General features: G+C 43.0%; 1 protein-coding gene across 1 annotated transcript in view; it reads right to left on the reverse strand.

Annotated features, from left to right (window-relative positions):
• The window catches only part of GRIN2B (glutamate ionotropic receptor NMDA type subunit 2B), a 303,690-nt gene that overhangs the window by 184,816 nt on the left and 104,539 nt on the right, over positions 1-14,335 (reverse strand). The gene's annotated exons all lie outside the window — the stretch shown is intronic.

A 14,335-nucleotide genomic window follows, 5' to 3' on the forward strand; every position in this document is an offset into this window, starting at 1 on the left:
TCTAAAGCAAAACATGTGAAGAGTCATATAAAGTGGGGTAAAGACTGTAAACGGCCTTATGTCAGTTCAGGTCAGGTTTTGCTGTCAAGTGAGTTATATAAACACAAACACACACTTTCCATTTTTTGAGCCTTTTGGATTCATCAACTGGGGATATGTATTATTCAATTGGAGTGAATAATCCAAAATGTCATCAATCTGCCCTTAAGTCTACCTCTAGTCGCCCAGCAGGTGGGCAATACTCAGGTATGGCTAGCAGGGAAGCACGCTGTACTACAAGATTTTCTATAAAGACATAATTGTTAGGTGAAATGCACATGGAATTTTCTCTCTGTCTTCTACTCTGATAATGAGGTATGTAGGTGGAGTAATGCACAAGTAGTATGTGTCAGCTGCAAGTTAGAATGACTTGTCTTCAAGGTCATATACGATTAAGCTTTATATGAGAACAACATAGAAAGGATTGTTCTTTCTCTTACCTATATAATGCCACGGGTCTCCGTCTGACCTGTGTATTACACACAACCCTCCGTCAATTCTAAGCATCTTATGTTTTCTCCCACCTCTTGAGGGAGAAGCCATTTAAAATGTGTCCCATTTTAAGCTGTATTTCACCTGTTGTTTGGAGATGTCAAGCCCTGCATTTTATCTCGATCTTACAGCTAGAAGAATCTGAAACCACACAATGAAGACCCTCTCAGCCTTGTCCTTCTCTTTTAGTCCATTTTCCCCTGACTTCCTCCTGGGTAATGACATCTCTTTTCTTGGTCAGTGGCCCCTACCTCCTATCTGATGGTTCATCTCCATTTTATAACAATCCAAGCTAATAAAATTGTGTCTTTAATTCAGAGGGGCAGTCCTTTTTTACCCCCCTAACTAGAGCTTCAAAGTACGGTTACAAGAGATCAGGCTTTTAAACAAAATGATGCAGTGATTTCTTAGTTCAGGAACACATTGTTGTACAGCTGAGAAACTGCTGAGTATTTTTTGGGCACCCACTATCGAAAAAAAAATGCAGGCTGGGAACTATCCAGCTGGTGTCCAAAGACCCTGATTCGGCAATGAAAGCTGCCAGCCCCTCGAGGCTCTGCCAGAGCTGTGTGTACTTCACGTGACTTGAACTCTTCACGTTCCCCACAAGAAGAATGAAACAGTAGCTGCCTAGTCGTTTGGGGGCAATTCTTTCTGCTAAGGGTAAAATGGTGCTTATAATGGCTCCCTCCCCTGGCTTAAATATACAGTCAAGGAGGAGCCTGGTAGGACAATGGAATTCAGAGAAGTAGAGAGGGTGGGGCATCAAGAATGGGTGGGGAGGGAATGGAAATTAACTCAGGATACAACAATGATTTCGTATGTGGCCAGTCCCCGCTCCTGGTCTTCTACTTCAATGCCACTGTGTACTGCTCTTCAGGGGAAGCTGACCTTGTCCTTAGGTCATAGGATATAGTGGGAATCCAGGACAACAAAGCTTAATTATGACAAGACTTGTCAGGGGCCCACAGAGAACCACAGCAACAGGAAAGGAAGGCCCTGTGACAGAACAGCTCACCCAGAATGGTTATCACTTTAAAGGGACAGCCATTTGTTTTTCTTGTTACTTCCAGCTAAGTTAGGGGATTTGGGGAATTCTCAAAAGAGACGTATTATCACTTGAGTTTTCACCAGCCCAGTGGACATAACAAAGTGACAAAAGCTTTTAAAAGTACCTTAAAACGCACAGGCTTAGGATGAGAGGGATCCCCACTGTAAACAAAGTATGTTTACCCATTCTATGATAAATGAACATATCACAAGGAGGTTCTTGAATACCCACAAAGCTCCATCTACAGTGAAGCCACAGCTGGTTCAAATACACAGCTAGAGATAGCCTTGAAAGAAAACCCATGTTGGTGGTTGGGGGGGTGCGGGACGGTCCTTAGTAAATGAGCCCATGCTAATGAGATTGAATTTAAAAGAAAACCAATCTACTATATACCAACCTGACCCTCTCCTCTCTTAGTCTTCTCTTAAAAGTCTCTCACAATTACACATGAGCTCCTAAAGAAACCACCAGCTACTATGTGAAGAAAGCCAATATATGGTGAAAGTAAGAAAAGAGAAAAATTAATATGGCTCCATCTAACTCTCACCACATCCCCATCTAACCTTCTAGTTCTCTCTTCCTCTACAATCATCCTTCTTCTGATTCCTCTGCTTCCGTCAATGCCCCGTTCAACCATTTTATCTTGCCAATCCTTCATTAAAGAAGGATGCCTTACACAGCCAGTTTATCTGTGACACCAAGAGGAGGTTAATGAAACCAAACAGGAATCAAGAGACAAAGTTATAGCTTGGGCAAATGTTTCCCGGTATAATGAGTGGTCCAGTGTTATTAATTTAGTTGACACATCTGTCTAGTGTCTAGTAATCGGGAATGGAACAGCTCTTTCTCAACGAAGCTTTGGGCTAACTAAAAGTTGTAAGCAGTGACAGGCTTTGCAAATTATGGTCACAGCCACAGATCAAGGAGCAATCTTCATGTGTGCATGGAGTGGAAAGGACTGGTGGCCAAGCATCCATCTTTGCAGGCTCCCAGCATGCACTGTGATCACTACAAGAAGTAGCATCTTGGGCTTCCCTGGTGGCGCAGTGGTTGAGAGTCCGCCTGCCGATGCAGGGGATACGGGTTCGTGCCCCGGTCTGGGAAGATCCCACATGCCGCGGAGAGGCTGGGCCCGTGAGCCATGGCCGCTGGGCCTGTGCGTCCAGAGCCTGTGCTCCGCAATGGGGGAGGCCACAACAGTGAGAGGCCCGCGTACAGCAAAAAAAAAAAAAAAGAAGTAGCATCTTCTAGGATGAAGGACAGGGATATAATTCAGCTCACTATGCTTCCACACTTACATTTGTATTCTCCTAATGTTATTAAAAAATGTGATGTGCAGGGGTCCTTGGAGCAGTCTCCTCCTCCTCAGGAAGATTCCCAGTCAAATTTATTGCGTGAATGTACTTCTTCAACTTGCCTTGAGAGCCCCTTAAAGCAGGTCTAGGTGAAGGGCTATCACGACTTATAGGTGCAGTTAGCACAGGGAAGACACGATTGTACATCAGACCCTGTCGGTCTGGAACTGTTATGGTGAACCTCATCACATTGATGTTCAGGGTGTTTATTTGCTAATAAGAAGAAACAAAAACAGGTACTTTGGGGCTTCCCTGGTGGCGCAGTGGTTGAGAGTCCACCTGCCGATGCAGGGGACGTGGGTTCGTGCCCCAGTCCGGGAATATCCCACATGCTGCGGAGCGGCTGGGCCCGTGAGCCATGGCCGCTGAGCCTGCGCGTCCAGAGTCTGTGCTCCTCAATGGGAGAGACCACAACAGTGAGAGGGCCCGCGTACCACAAAAAACCCCCAAAAAACAGGTACTCTTTTTCATTCTATTAACTGTCTCAGAAAATAGCTGCCTAAAGAATTAGCAGTACATGAGATTCTTCTTCTGCATCACTGAGATCCCTTACAGATCCACTTCGGACATAAGGGATTAACTACCCCAGCTGCTGACAGTGCCCCTAGCAATTGGTTTCAGCTGCCATCCCACTTTGGGGACTGTGTCAGCTGAAGAGAACCACCTGGCCCAAAGTCACGTCTCCTTCCTGGAGTAGAACGCATTGAATGACTGGTGGTCATGGCGTCTAAAGACCTGGTCCTCTCGCCCTATTTCTAGGCAACTCTGAAGGATGAGTCTATCTTCAGAACTACCCACAAGCTTCCATTAATACTGCGTCTCACCTGGATTTCTCTCTCTGCCCACTCCTGCCCAATCTTCCCTTCCTTTCCTGGTGTTGATCTCAAGAGCATTCCCTCCTAAACCTCCTGTCTACCAACTTAGTCTCAGATCAGCTTCTCAGAGAATGCAACTGGAGACTTTATCCATTTCCCTTTTTTCAACATGGAAAAGAGATGACTATTTTCAAATATAGAAATGACTTATATGGTAGAAAGATGAGTCTCTGCCCATTAGCTCCAGAGGAGAAAACCGGGACCAATGAGCAGAAATAGTCAAAGGCACTGCTTGGCTCAATGTAGAAAGTACATCTGCAACAATTACAGCTATTTAAAATGAAATGGGCCTCATAAGGTAGGGAGCTCTCTGCAGTTATAAACATTCAAAAAGGAGCTGGATTCTTATCTGATAAAGGGATTCTCCTCAGCACTCCACCTGGAAAATGTCATGCTCATCTTTCAGACCTAGTTCAAATGTCAGTTTTTTATGCATATCATCTTTTCTAACTTCCCCAGGTCAAGTTAGTTCTCCTCCCCTGTGCTTTCGCAATATTTTATACATGCCGCTATCATAATATTTATATATTTTTAAAAGTTTTTATTGAAGTATAGTTGATGTACAAAATTATATGTTACACATGTACAATACAGTGATTCACAACTTTTAAAGGTTATACTCCATTTATAGTTATTATAAAGTATTGGCTATATTCCCCAGGATGTTGTAAAATATATCCTTGTAGCTTATTTTATACCTAATAGTTTGTAGCTCTTAATCCGCTCCCCCATATTGCCCCTCCTCCGTTCCTTTTCCCACTAGTAACCACTAGTTTGTTCTCTATACCTGTGAGTCAGCTTCTTTGTTATATTCACTAGTTTGTTGTATTTTTTAGATTCCATATGTAAGTGATATCATACAGTATTTGTCTTTGTCTGACTTATTTCACTTAATGTTAAGTCCATCTGTGTTGCTTCAAATGACAAAACTTCATTTTTTTATGGCTGAGTAGTATCACATTGTATATATATACCACATCTTGAGAATCCATTCATCTGCTGATGGACACTTAGGTTGCTTCCATATCTTGGCAACTGTAAATAATGCTGCTATGAACACTGAGGTTGCATGTATCTTTTGGTGTATCTTATTAGTGATTTTGTTTTCTTCAGATATATACCCAGGAGTGGGATTGCTGGGTCATATGGCAGTTCTATTTTTAGTTTTTTGAGGAACCTCCATACTGTTTTCCATAGTGGCTACACCAATTTACACTCCTACCAAGAGTGTATGAAGGAGGTTCCCTTTTCTCTTGGGAAGCATATATGCCTGCCTCATCCCATTAAAAAAGGTATGATTCTCAAGAGCAGGAACTGTGCCTTATTCATCTCTGGATCCCTAGGTGGCACATGAAAAACATTTAAATGTTGGTTGTATTAATATTGCAAAGAAGATTCCATTGTCAGGTGGGAGATGAACTGAAATGACCTTGATGATCTCAACCGGTTCCAAATTTCTACACTGATGGCACATAGCCACGTCACTGAAATAAGGTATGCCTGAAGAGTTGTGAGCTTTTACAAAATGTGAGGGGAATCCACGTTGGAGCCAGCCAGAGAGGCAGAAAGTGTACCAGTCACTTCTTCACTCCTCTCTGCAGCAAATTCCATGACAGCATCATCTATACTTACTTCTTCCAACTCCTCTTCCCCACTTCTCTCTTGCACTAACTTCAGTCAGACTTTTGACTCCACCACTTCTCTAAAAATCCTCCTGTGAAAGGCAGTGGTGACCTTGGTATTGCCAACTCCAACATCCATCTGCAGCCTTTGACTTGGGTGATCACTTGCTCCAAGATATGCTTTCTTCCCTTGGTTTCCAGGGCTTCACATTCTCTTGATTCTCCTCCTACCTTACTGGTTGCTGTTCCTCCATCTTCTTTGCTGGTTCCTCCTCTTCCTTCCGGCCTTTCGAAGCTGGAGTGCCCCAGGGTCAATCCTTGGTGTTCATTTCGTTTCTATCGACATTCACCTCCTCAGAAATCTCACTCAGTCTCCTGCTTTAAATCCCTTTTCCATGCTGATCACTCTCACACTTCTGTCTCCAAAACTTCCAACCTGTACATCAAACTGCCTATCTGACAGCTCCGCTTGGATATCTTTGAAACATCTCCAACACTTCCAAAACTGAACTCGGCCTTTCCCATTTCAGTTAAAGGTAACTCAATCCTTCCACTGCCAGCTGCTCTCTTTCTCTGGAATCCTATATCCAATCAGTCAGGACACCGTGACTGCCTGACCTTCGAAAGGTATCTAGAACACCACCTTTTTTTACCCACTTTGTTTGAGCCACCCTCATCCTTCACCCATCACTGAAAGGGAGGGTCTGCTAACTGGACCAGCTGCTTCTGCCTCAGTCTCATGCTCAACAAAGAAGCAGGATGATCCTTTTAAAGCTTAAATCATAAGATGTTACCTTCTGCCCCAAACCCTCAATAGCTTCCCAACTCCCTAAAAGGAAAAAGCCAACACCCTTGATTCGGACCCCACTGCCCCTCAGATCCCACATCCTCTGACTCTCACCCTCTCTCTCCTCCAAGCACGCTGACCGCTCTTAAAGATACTCATTCCCGCTCCAGACCTTTATTTCAAGCTATTTCCTCTACCTGAAACATCTCCTCCAGCTACCCAGGTACTCACTCACAGGGCTAACACACACACCAGGTTCAAGTCTTTGCTAAAACCTCACCTTCTCAACAAAGCCCAAACCTGACCCTGCAATGCAATGTGACAGCCGCCCTCTCCTGTCGCAGGGAGGCCTGAGCCCCCTTATCCTGCTCCACTTTTGCTTTTTGCCATAGCATTTACCACCATCGAACAGATGACGTGATGTATTTATTATGAATGTATGCCTCGTGCTAACTAGAGTGTAAATGCCGTGAAGGCAGGGATCAATTTATTTGCTCATTGCTGTAACTCAGCACCTAGAATGGGGCCTGGCCCAAAGTGGACTCCCAGTAAATATTTGCTGAATTTTAAAATGTGGTAATTTTCCATTGTGTGTGTTTCTGTGTGTATTCACAATTTCTTTATCCATTCATCCATCAGTGGGCACTTAGGTTGGTTTCACACCTTGGCTACTGTAAATAATACTGCAATAAACATGGGAGGGTTCATGTATCTTTTCTAGTTAGTATTTTCATTTTCTGCAGATAAATACCCAGTAGAATTGCTGAATCATATGGCAATTCTATTTTTAATTTCTTGAGGAACTGCCATACTGTTTTCCATAGTGGCTGAACCAGTTTATGTGCCCATCAACAGTGCACGAGGGTTCCCTTTTCTCCACGTCCTCACCAACACTTGTCATTTTTTATCTTTTTTATAATATCCATTCTAATAGGTGTGAGGTCATATCTCATTGTGGATTTGATTTGCATTTCCCTGATGATTTGTGATGCCGAGCATCTTTTCACGTGCCCGTTGGCCATCTGCATGTCTTCTTTGGAAAAACGTCTATCCAAGTCCTCTGACCATTTTTTTTTTTTTTTTTTTTTTTGCGGTATGCGGGCCTCTCACTGCTGTGGCCTCTCCCGTTGCAGAGCACGGGCTCCGGATGTGCAGGCTCAGCGGCCATGGCTCACGGGCCCAGCTGCTCTGCGGCATGTGGGATCTTCCTGGACCGGGGCACGAACTCGTGTCCCCCGCATTGGCAGGTGGACTCTCAACCACTGCGCCACCAGGGAAGCCCCTCTGACCATTTTTTTAATGATTGTTTCTATTTTTGCTATTGAGTTTTATGAGTTCTTTATATATATGATATATGATTTACAAATATTTCTCCCCTTCAGTAGACTGCCTTTTCATTTTGTTGATGGTTTCCTTTGCGGTGCAGAGCTTTTTAGTTTGATGTAGTACCACTTGTTTATTTTTGCTTCTGTATTACTCAGCCATAAAAAAGAATGGAATCTTGCCATTTGTGACAACGTGGATGGACCTGGAGGGCATTATGCTAAGTGAAATAAATCAGGCAGAGAAAGACAAATACCATATGATTTCACTTGTATGTGGACTCTAAAAAACAAAACAAAACAAATGAATCAAATCAAATCAAGACAAAACAAAACAAACAGAAAAGCCAAGCTCACAGATACAGAGAACAGAACGGTGGTTGCCAGAGGTGGGGCGTGATGGGGTGAGTGAAATGGGTGAAGGGGGTCAAAGGTACAAACTTCCAGTTATAAAATAAATACCTCATTGGGATGCAATGTACAACCTGGTGACTACATTTAATAATACTGTATTGTATATTTGAAAATTGCTAAGAGAGTAAATCTTAAAAGGTCTCATCACAAGAAAAGAAGAAAGTTTTGTAATATGTATGCTGACGAATGGTAACAAGACTTACTGTGATCATTTCACAGTATTTACAAATATGGAATCATTATATTGTACACTCGAAATTAATATAACATTACATGTCAATTACACCTCAATTAAAAAACATGGCAATTGATGTTTCAACCAGATAATTCTCAAATCTAGGTTATTTTTGTTGGCTATCGAATTGATAATATATTTTTCTAGTATTTTAAAGTCTCCCACACTACTCAAATCTTGGTAATTTATAACACCATAGGGATTATGAGCCTGCTAGGACATTAAAGTAATTTCAGAGCAAATAAATCTGATTTTTCTCCGAGTCCTTCCTCCTAGTATATGAGTAAAAAAGTCCTGCTGTTTTCCTTCTAAATTCAGTTCTTAAGGAGGATCTGTGTTTGATGAAGTCTAGAATCACTAGGCTTTTGCTGAAAACTTTCTCCACTACCATCAGATTTATTTTATTTTTTATTTTTTCTTTTGCGGTATACAGGCCTCTCACCGTTGTGGCCTCTCCTGTTGCGGAGCACAGGCTCCGGGCACGTAGGCTCAGTGGCCATGGCTCATGGGCCCAGCCGCTCCGCGGCATGTGGGATCTTCCCGGACCAGGGCACGAACCCGTGTCCCCTGCATCGGCAGGTGGACTCTCAACCACTGCGCCACCAGGGAAGCCCTACCATCAGATTTAGAAGGCAAGTGTAGAAATGATGGACTAAGAGGTCAGGTTCACTCCAGCTGGTTTAATGCTGGGTATTTCTTCTTTACTTCTTCCATGCTGAGCACAAAGTAGAAGCAGAACATGGGGACAAAATCTCTTTCCTCTCTCAACACGAGGGGAGGATTTTCTCTCCCCGACCTAACTCCAAGAGACCCCCTCTTTGGTGACTATAAATTCTGATTCCAACCATCATTTTTTTCCAGGTGACTAAGGCTGGTGGTAGCTATTTAGGGTGGGTTTGGATAGTGTCAATTTTGTGAGCAATGCCCTGCAAGAAGGAAAAATGCACCCGATGTTCTCCAACCTCGCCATTAATCAGAAATATCATGACTGAAACACACAAAGGAAGCTCACCGGTGAAGAATCATGATCTTTCCTGCCAGATTCATTCTTTGTAAACCATGGCACACAAAGGAGAACACTCTGGATTTTCAAAAGCCCATGAACAGATATCCAAGCAGATTGAGCTAGTCTAAGAGCCATTCTGGATAACTAAACAACTCCCCCAGAAGCCAGCAGTCTTTTTCTTATTTGTTCTTTCAGAAGATAATTTCACTTTCTCCTTGAATTTTGTCCCATTTTCTTCCCTGAGTCTCCGTCTTGGATGTGCTTCAGTCGCTGAATTTAAGCCACAGCTGAGAAACAAACTAAAAGTATTCACTTTGAGAACATCTACAAGGTTCTTCCTATTCTAGGTCTCAGAGATGACTTTATAGCAAGAAGAAAGCTTACAAGCAACAGACAGGGCAATAAGAGGAGAAGAATAAAAAGGCTTATCCCTCTTGCTAAGATACCCAAGAGAATTAAAGAATTAAGTCGGGGAGAAAAAGGCCTGGAGAATACCAAGAGAACTTCCGGAATGTGCTTGTCCTCCTCTGGAAGGTATCAAGATGCCAAAATCTTAACAAGGCTCTTACATTTCATCTTAAATTAAAATCCCTCACTATGGCCTGTGCCATTAGGCACATCAAAACAACTCTAAGATGGACTGACTTGTATTCTTATTAAGAGGTTCTTTTCTACAAAAGAGCGAGCTGACAAGTTCAGCAACAGTCACATTCTGTGACTGAATCAACGTACTTTTAAGTAAATGCAAGCGAAGAAGGTAGGGGAATAGCAAAAGTTGGAAAAAAATGAAACAGAGAAAAAATAGTATACATATTAAACTAACAGTATTAATTAGGATTATCAATATCAGACTAAATTTATTTAGACATGTTTACAAAATCAAGTGTGTTCAACACAAATATAGATCTGAGCGTTTCGTAGATGATAAAAAGAAGGGCATCGTAAAACTAAACCGTACAACCAAGGGAAAACAAACATTTTTTTATGAGGTATGAAATACTAAATCCAAAATCCAATACTATCAAAATCTTTCCATTTAACGTAAGCTGAGAGGGTACAGTTTACAGAAGAACTGTGAGCATGATTAAAGAACAAGGTGAAGTAGAGGCCAGTGATGGTACTTGACACACCAGCAGCATTTTTCAGAGGGAAGACGTTGACATTTCTTTCAAATACATAAACATTCCCATCTCCGTATATGTATTTGCTCAGAGCATCACATTCACATACCACTGGGAGCAGAGAATGGGGGAAATGTCCAAGAGAGGGGGAGGGTAGAAAAGGTATTTTGTATTTGATGAAGCTAAGAGTGCTGGTTCCTTTTTTGTTGCTAAAAATAACAAAGCACTGGTTCTAAATACAGTGATTATGTTCATACACATGGGTCTCTGCAAGAGATCCCCGGAAAACAAAAGGTCCTTTGTCCTCCTGTCTCTGCTCTATATAGAAAGATGAAGCATTGCTGAATTTATTATAGAGTTTGGACCATACATGGTCGTTTGGCACAGGTTAACAAGCCGTTGCCTCCAGTGGCAGAAAGAAGTTTCCTGAGAATGTTTTTCTCAACAAACATCAGTGATCTGTTTCCCCAGGTCCCTGGATTGAGAAACCGATTGCTACTTCCTCACATAAAGCCAAGGACGGCTGTTCACAATTAACGCGGCTTCGAATTTATTCACTTGTCCCAAAGCAATTTGGTCCTCCGTCTAAAAGAGGCATCGCATTTTGAAGGGCTCCAGAAATGAAAATAAAATTGCATACAGGCAGATTAAACATATATAGACATCTTCAACAGCTTGTCGGCACCTGCCTGGCTCAGCCTCACTCGACTGTAGGACTGAGAATTTTAGCCACCAGGCATGCCTGCCAACCTTTAAACCAGGATTGGCCCTGTCCCATCCTCACCAACATCATCGTCTAAAGCTGACTGGGCTGCTCTAAGCCCAGTATTTGGAGCACCTGATGTGAGCCTGCTGGGTGCAGACGTGCCCGACCAGAAGAAGCCTTCCTCCTTCACAGACTAACCACGTGACCAACCAAAGTCCTTCCACGTGTCCTGACTTCTATTCCAGTCTCTACTGGATGAGGAGCCCTACTCAGAACTTCCAACTATTCTGCACAGTCCCTGACACCCTTGATGCTGGACTCTGCCGCCTCTAACTGCAGATGCCAACAGAGGTTGGACACCCCTTCCCACCCTTAACAGTGAGAAGTTAATGTGGCTTTGTCCTCTATTGTACCAAACCCCTGCATTCCCACACCAGTCTGAGTCACACCAAGTGGGTTATTTGGCCTAACATAGGTTTCTTGGAGCTTGCTACCTGTGGCAGGCAGTGTACAAGGTTAAGTCCAGTCCTACCAGCCCTCAGCCTCTCCCTAGACTCACTGTGCAGATCCCGGTATGCCTGGCCTGCAAAAGGGTAAAAATGGTGTCCAGTGTTTGACTGGTTACATCTAAGTTTATTTGAGATTTTCTCTGTTCACTTTATACTGAAAATTGCTCTCCTTTTCCGGAATTATTCAGCTCTCACTTTTGCTATTCCTCGTTTGTGCCTGCTGGGTAAAAGCACTAAAAAGGGCCCTTTAAGAGTTCAGAGTTCCTACCCACTCACCCTTCATTTTCTCTCCCTCAAGCTCTGGGAGGCGTGTGTATATGAAGTCTCGTTGAGTACGCGACCCCATCGGCTGGAACCGACAGCCAGGGCCTAACCTGACACAGGGAGAGCCACACGATCCTGTCCACGTTCCTAGAAAACACCTATTACCTCTCTCTGTACACAGAAGGAATACTTGGCCAAGAAGGTACAGAATGCTGTGGATTCAGCTTCCAACACAGTCCAGCATCACACTGTCTCTGGCCCAGCCTAACCCCCGCCCCGATGGAGCAGTAGCAACCCTGACAATATCCCTGGCCATCTTGTCACTGCTGTAATGGGCACTGCAGCCCGGGCTGAGGTTTCTTCCTTCTTTGACTCTCTTTGCCCACAGTCCTAGTTCCACAGATAAAGACCCCATTGGAATGTCCTAACTGGCCTACACCTTTAGCCCAACCAACGTTTCCATTCTCCCTTCTGGGGCCTTGAGTCGCTGAAATGCTGTCAGCATCTCAACTTGACTCTGGAAGATTGGCCAAGCAGGGAAGAGCAGCAGCCATCACTCAAGGGAGGTATCAAAGTTGGCAAGATCTTTCCTGAAAATAAGAGCTGGACAAGTAAAGGAACAGCCCATTTATACACTCTTATTTTGAAGTTTGTATATTTCTTCTTTTTAAACCACATTCAATGGTCTCCTACATTTCTATAGTTCATACATTCCACCTAAATACGTTTCCTCTGGTGGAAGCATGTGAGCAGAAAAAGAGCTCTTTAAAAGAAAATGCCAATTGGCATTTCAAACAAAGAAGTTTCAAGCTTAGCCTTTTACGCATCCTCATCAGACTCTCTGGAGTGCAGAGCCATTGTTACAATCAGATGCCGGCACATTCAATCTCTCATCTAGATTCTTCACAGTGGGGCCTCTGCCTATAAAGGAATCACCCCAGACAAGTATGGTTCTTACATGGTCTCATTATCTTTAGACCTGGCAGTAAAGCCACTCACCTGTCAGGCTCACATCAGTTGGCTGTGAATTCTGATCCATGCTAACAAAAACAAAATGGCGGGTCCTGAAGGCTCAGCAAGGACATTTTGATGCTAATTTGGTACTGCTTGAAAGGTGCCAATACGTTAACCCTGTACAAGCACAGCTTAAAACTCTCTATTAAATAATGCCAGCCTGGGATCTCAAAGAAGACACATTAACAAGAGTGGCTTGAGAAGACACTAGCCCAGCTCAGAATAGGACCACGGTTAAACCAGTTTAGGAGAATGCCAGGTGGAACTGGATTATTTTCCAAGCCTTCAAAGAATATTCCACAATTTTCCTCACATACACAGGCCAGTGAGTCCAGCAATCCTGACTTTCAGAAAATCTTCCCTATGTCTATCTCAATTCCATCATGCTGCAGATGAAGCCCTCTGGCTCTCACATTTTCCTCAGTGAAAGGCCCTCAAAAATTTTATTGAACTAAATTAAGGTGATGTCAACTTAGACGATGGTCTGTGATTTGTTTTGTGTATAAAGATTATAATTACACTTACGCTCAGCCTTTTCTTCCTTAGCCTAAACAACCCCCTTTATTTCTCCTTTATTACAATATTTATTGAGTTTACACTGTACTCGGTTATACATGCATTATGTCAATTAATTCTCATACCCCTATGAAGTAAGCCCTATTACTCTCTCTGTTTCATCAATAGAGAAAGTGAGCTTTAGAGAAGTTAAGTAACTCACCCAAGGTCACTGCTGGTCTGAGAATCTAGCTGGTTCTGACTTCAGAAGGGACTTAACCACGCCCCACACATCCTCAAGCTTCCATGAATCAGCACTGTGGCTCCCATCTGAACCATCTACACCTCCTGTTTTAATTGTGAACCACAGAATGATAACAGTTATCTAGTAAAAGTCTAACCCCTGCCTAGTCTAGTACAGAGACTATTTTCATGAGTTCTTTTTTTTTTTTTTAACTTTAGCATATGTCTTTTTTTTTTTATTTTACAAATTTAATCAGTTATACATATACATATGTTCCCATATCCCCTCCCTTTTGCGTCTCCCTCCCACCCTCCCTATCCCACCCCTCCAGGCGGTCACAAAGAACCGAGCTGATCTCCCTGTGCTATGCGGCTGCTTCCCACTAGCTATCTACCTTACGTTTGGTAGTGTATATATGTCCATGCCGCTCTTTCACTTTGTCACAGCTTACCCTTCCCCCTCCCCATATCCTCAAGTCCATGCTCTAGTAGGTCTGTGTCTTTATTCCTGTCTTACCCCTATGTTCTTGATGACATTTTTTTCTTAAATTCCATATATATGTGTCGGCATACAGTATTTGTCTTTCTCTTTCTGACTTACTTCACTCTGTATGACAGACTCTAGGTCCATCCACCTCATTACAAATAGCTCAATTTCATTTCTTTTTATGGCTGAGTAATATTCCATTGTATATATGTGCCACATCTTCTTTATCCATTCATCCGATGATGGACACTTAGGTTGTTTCCATCTCCGGGCTATTGTAAATAGGGCTGCTATGAAC

The sequence above is a fragment of the Mesoplodon densirostris genome, chromosome 11, assembly GCF_025265405.1.
Source record: "Mesoplodon densirostris isolate mMesDen1 chromosome 11, mMesDen1 primary haplotype, whole genome shotgun sequence".
NCBI lineage: Eukaryota > Metazoa > Chordata > Mammalia > Artiodactyla > Ziphiidae > Mesoplodon > Mesoplodon densirostris.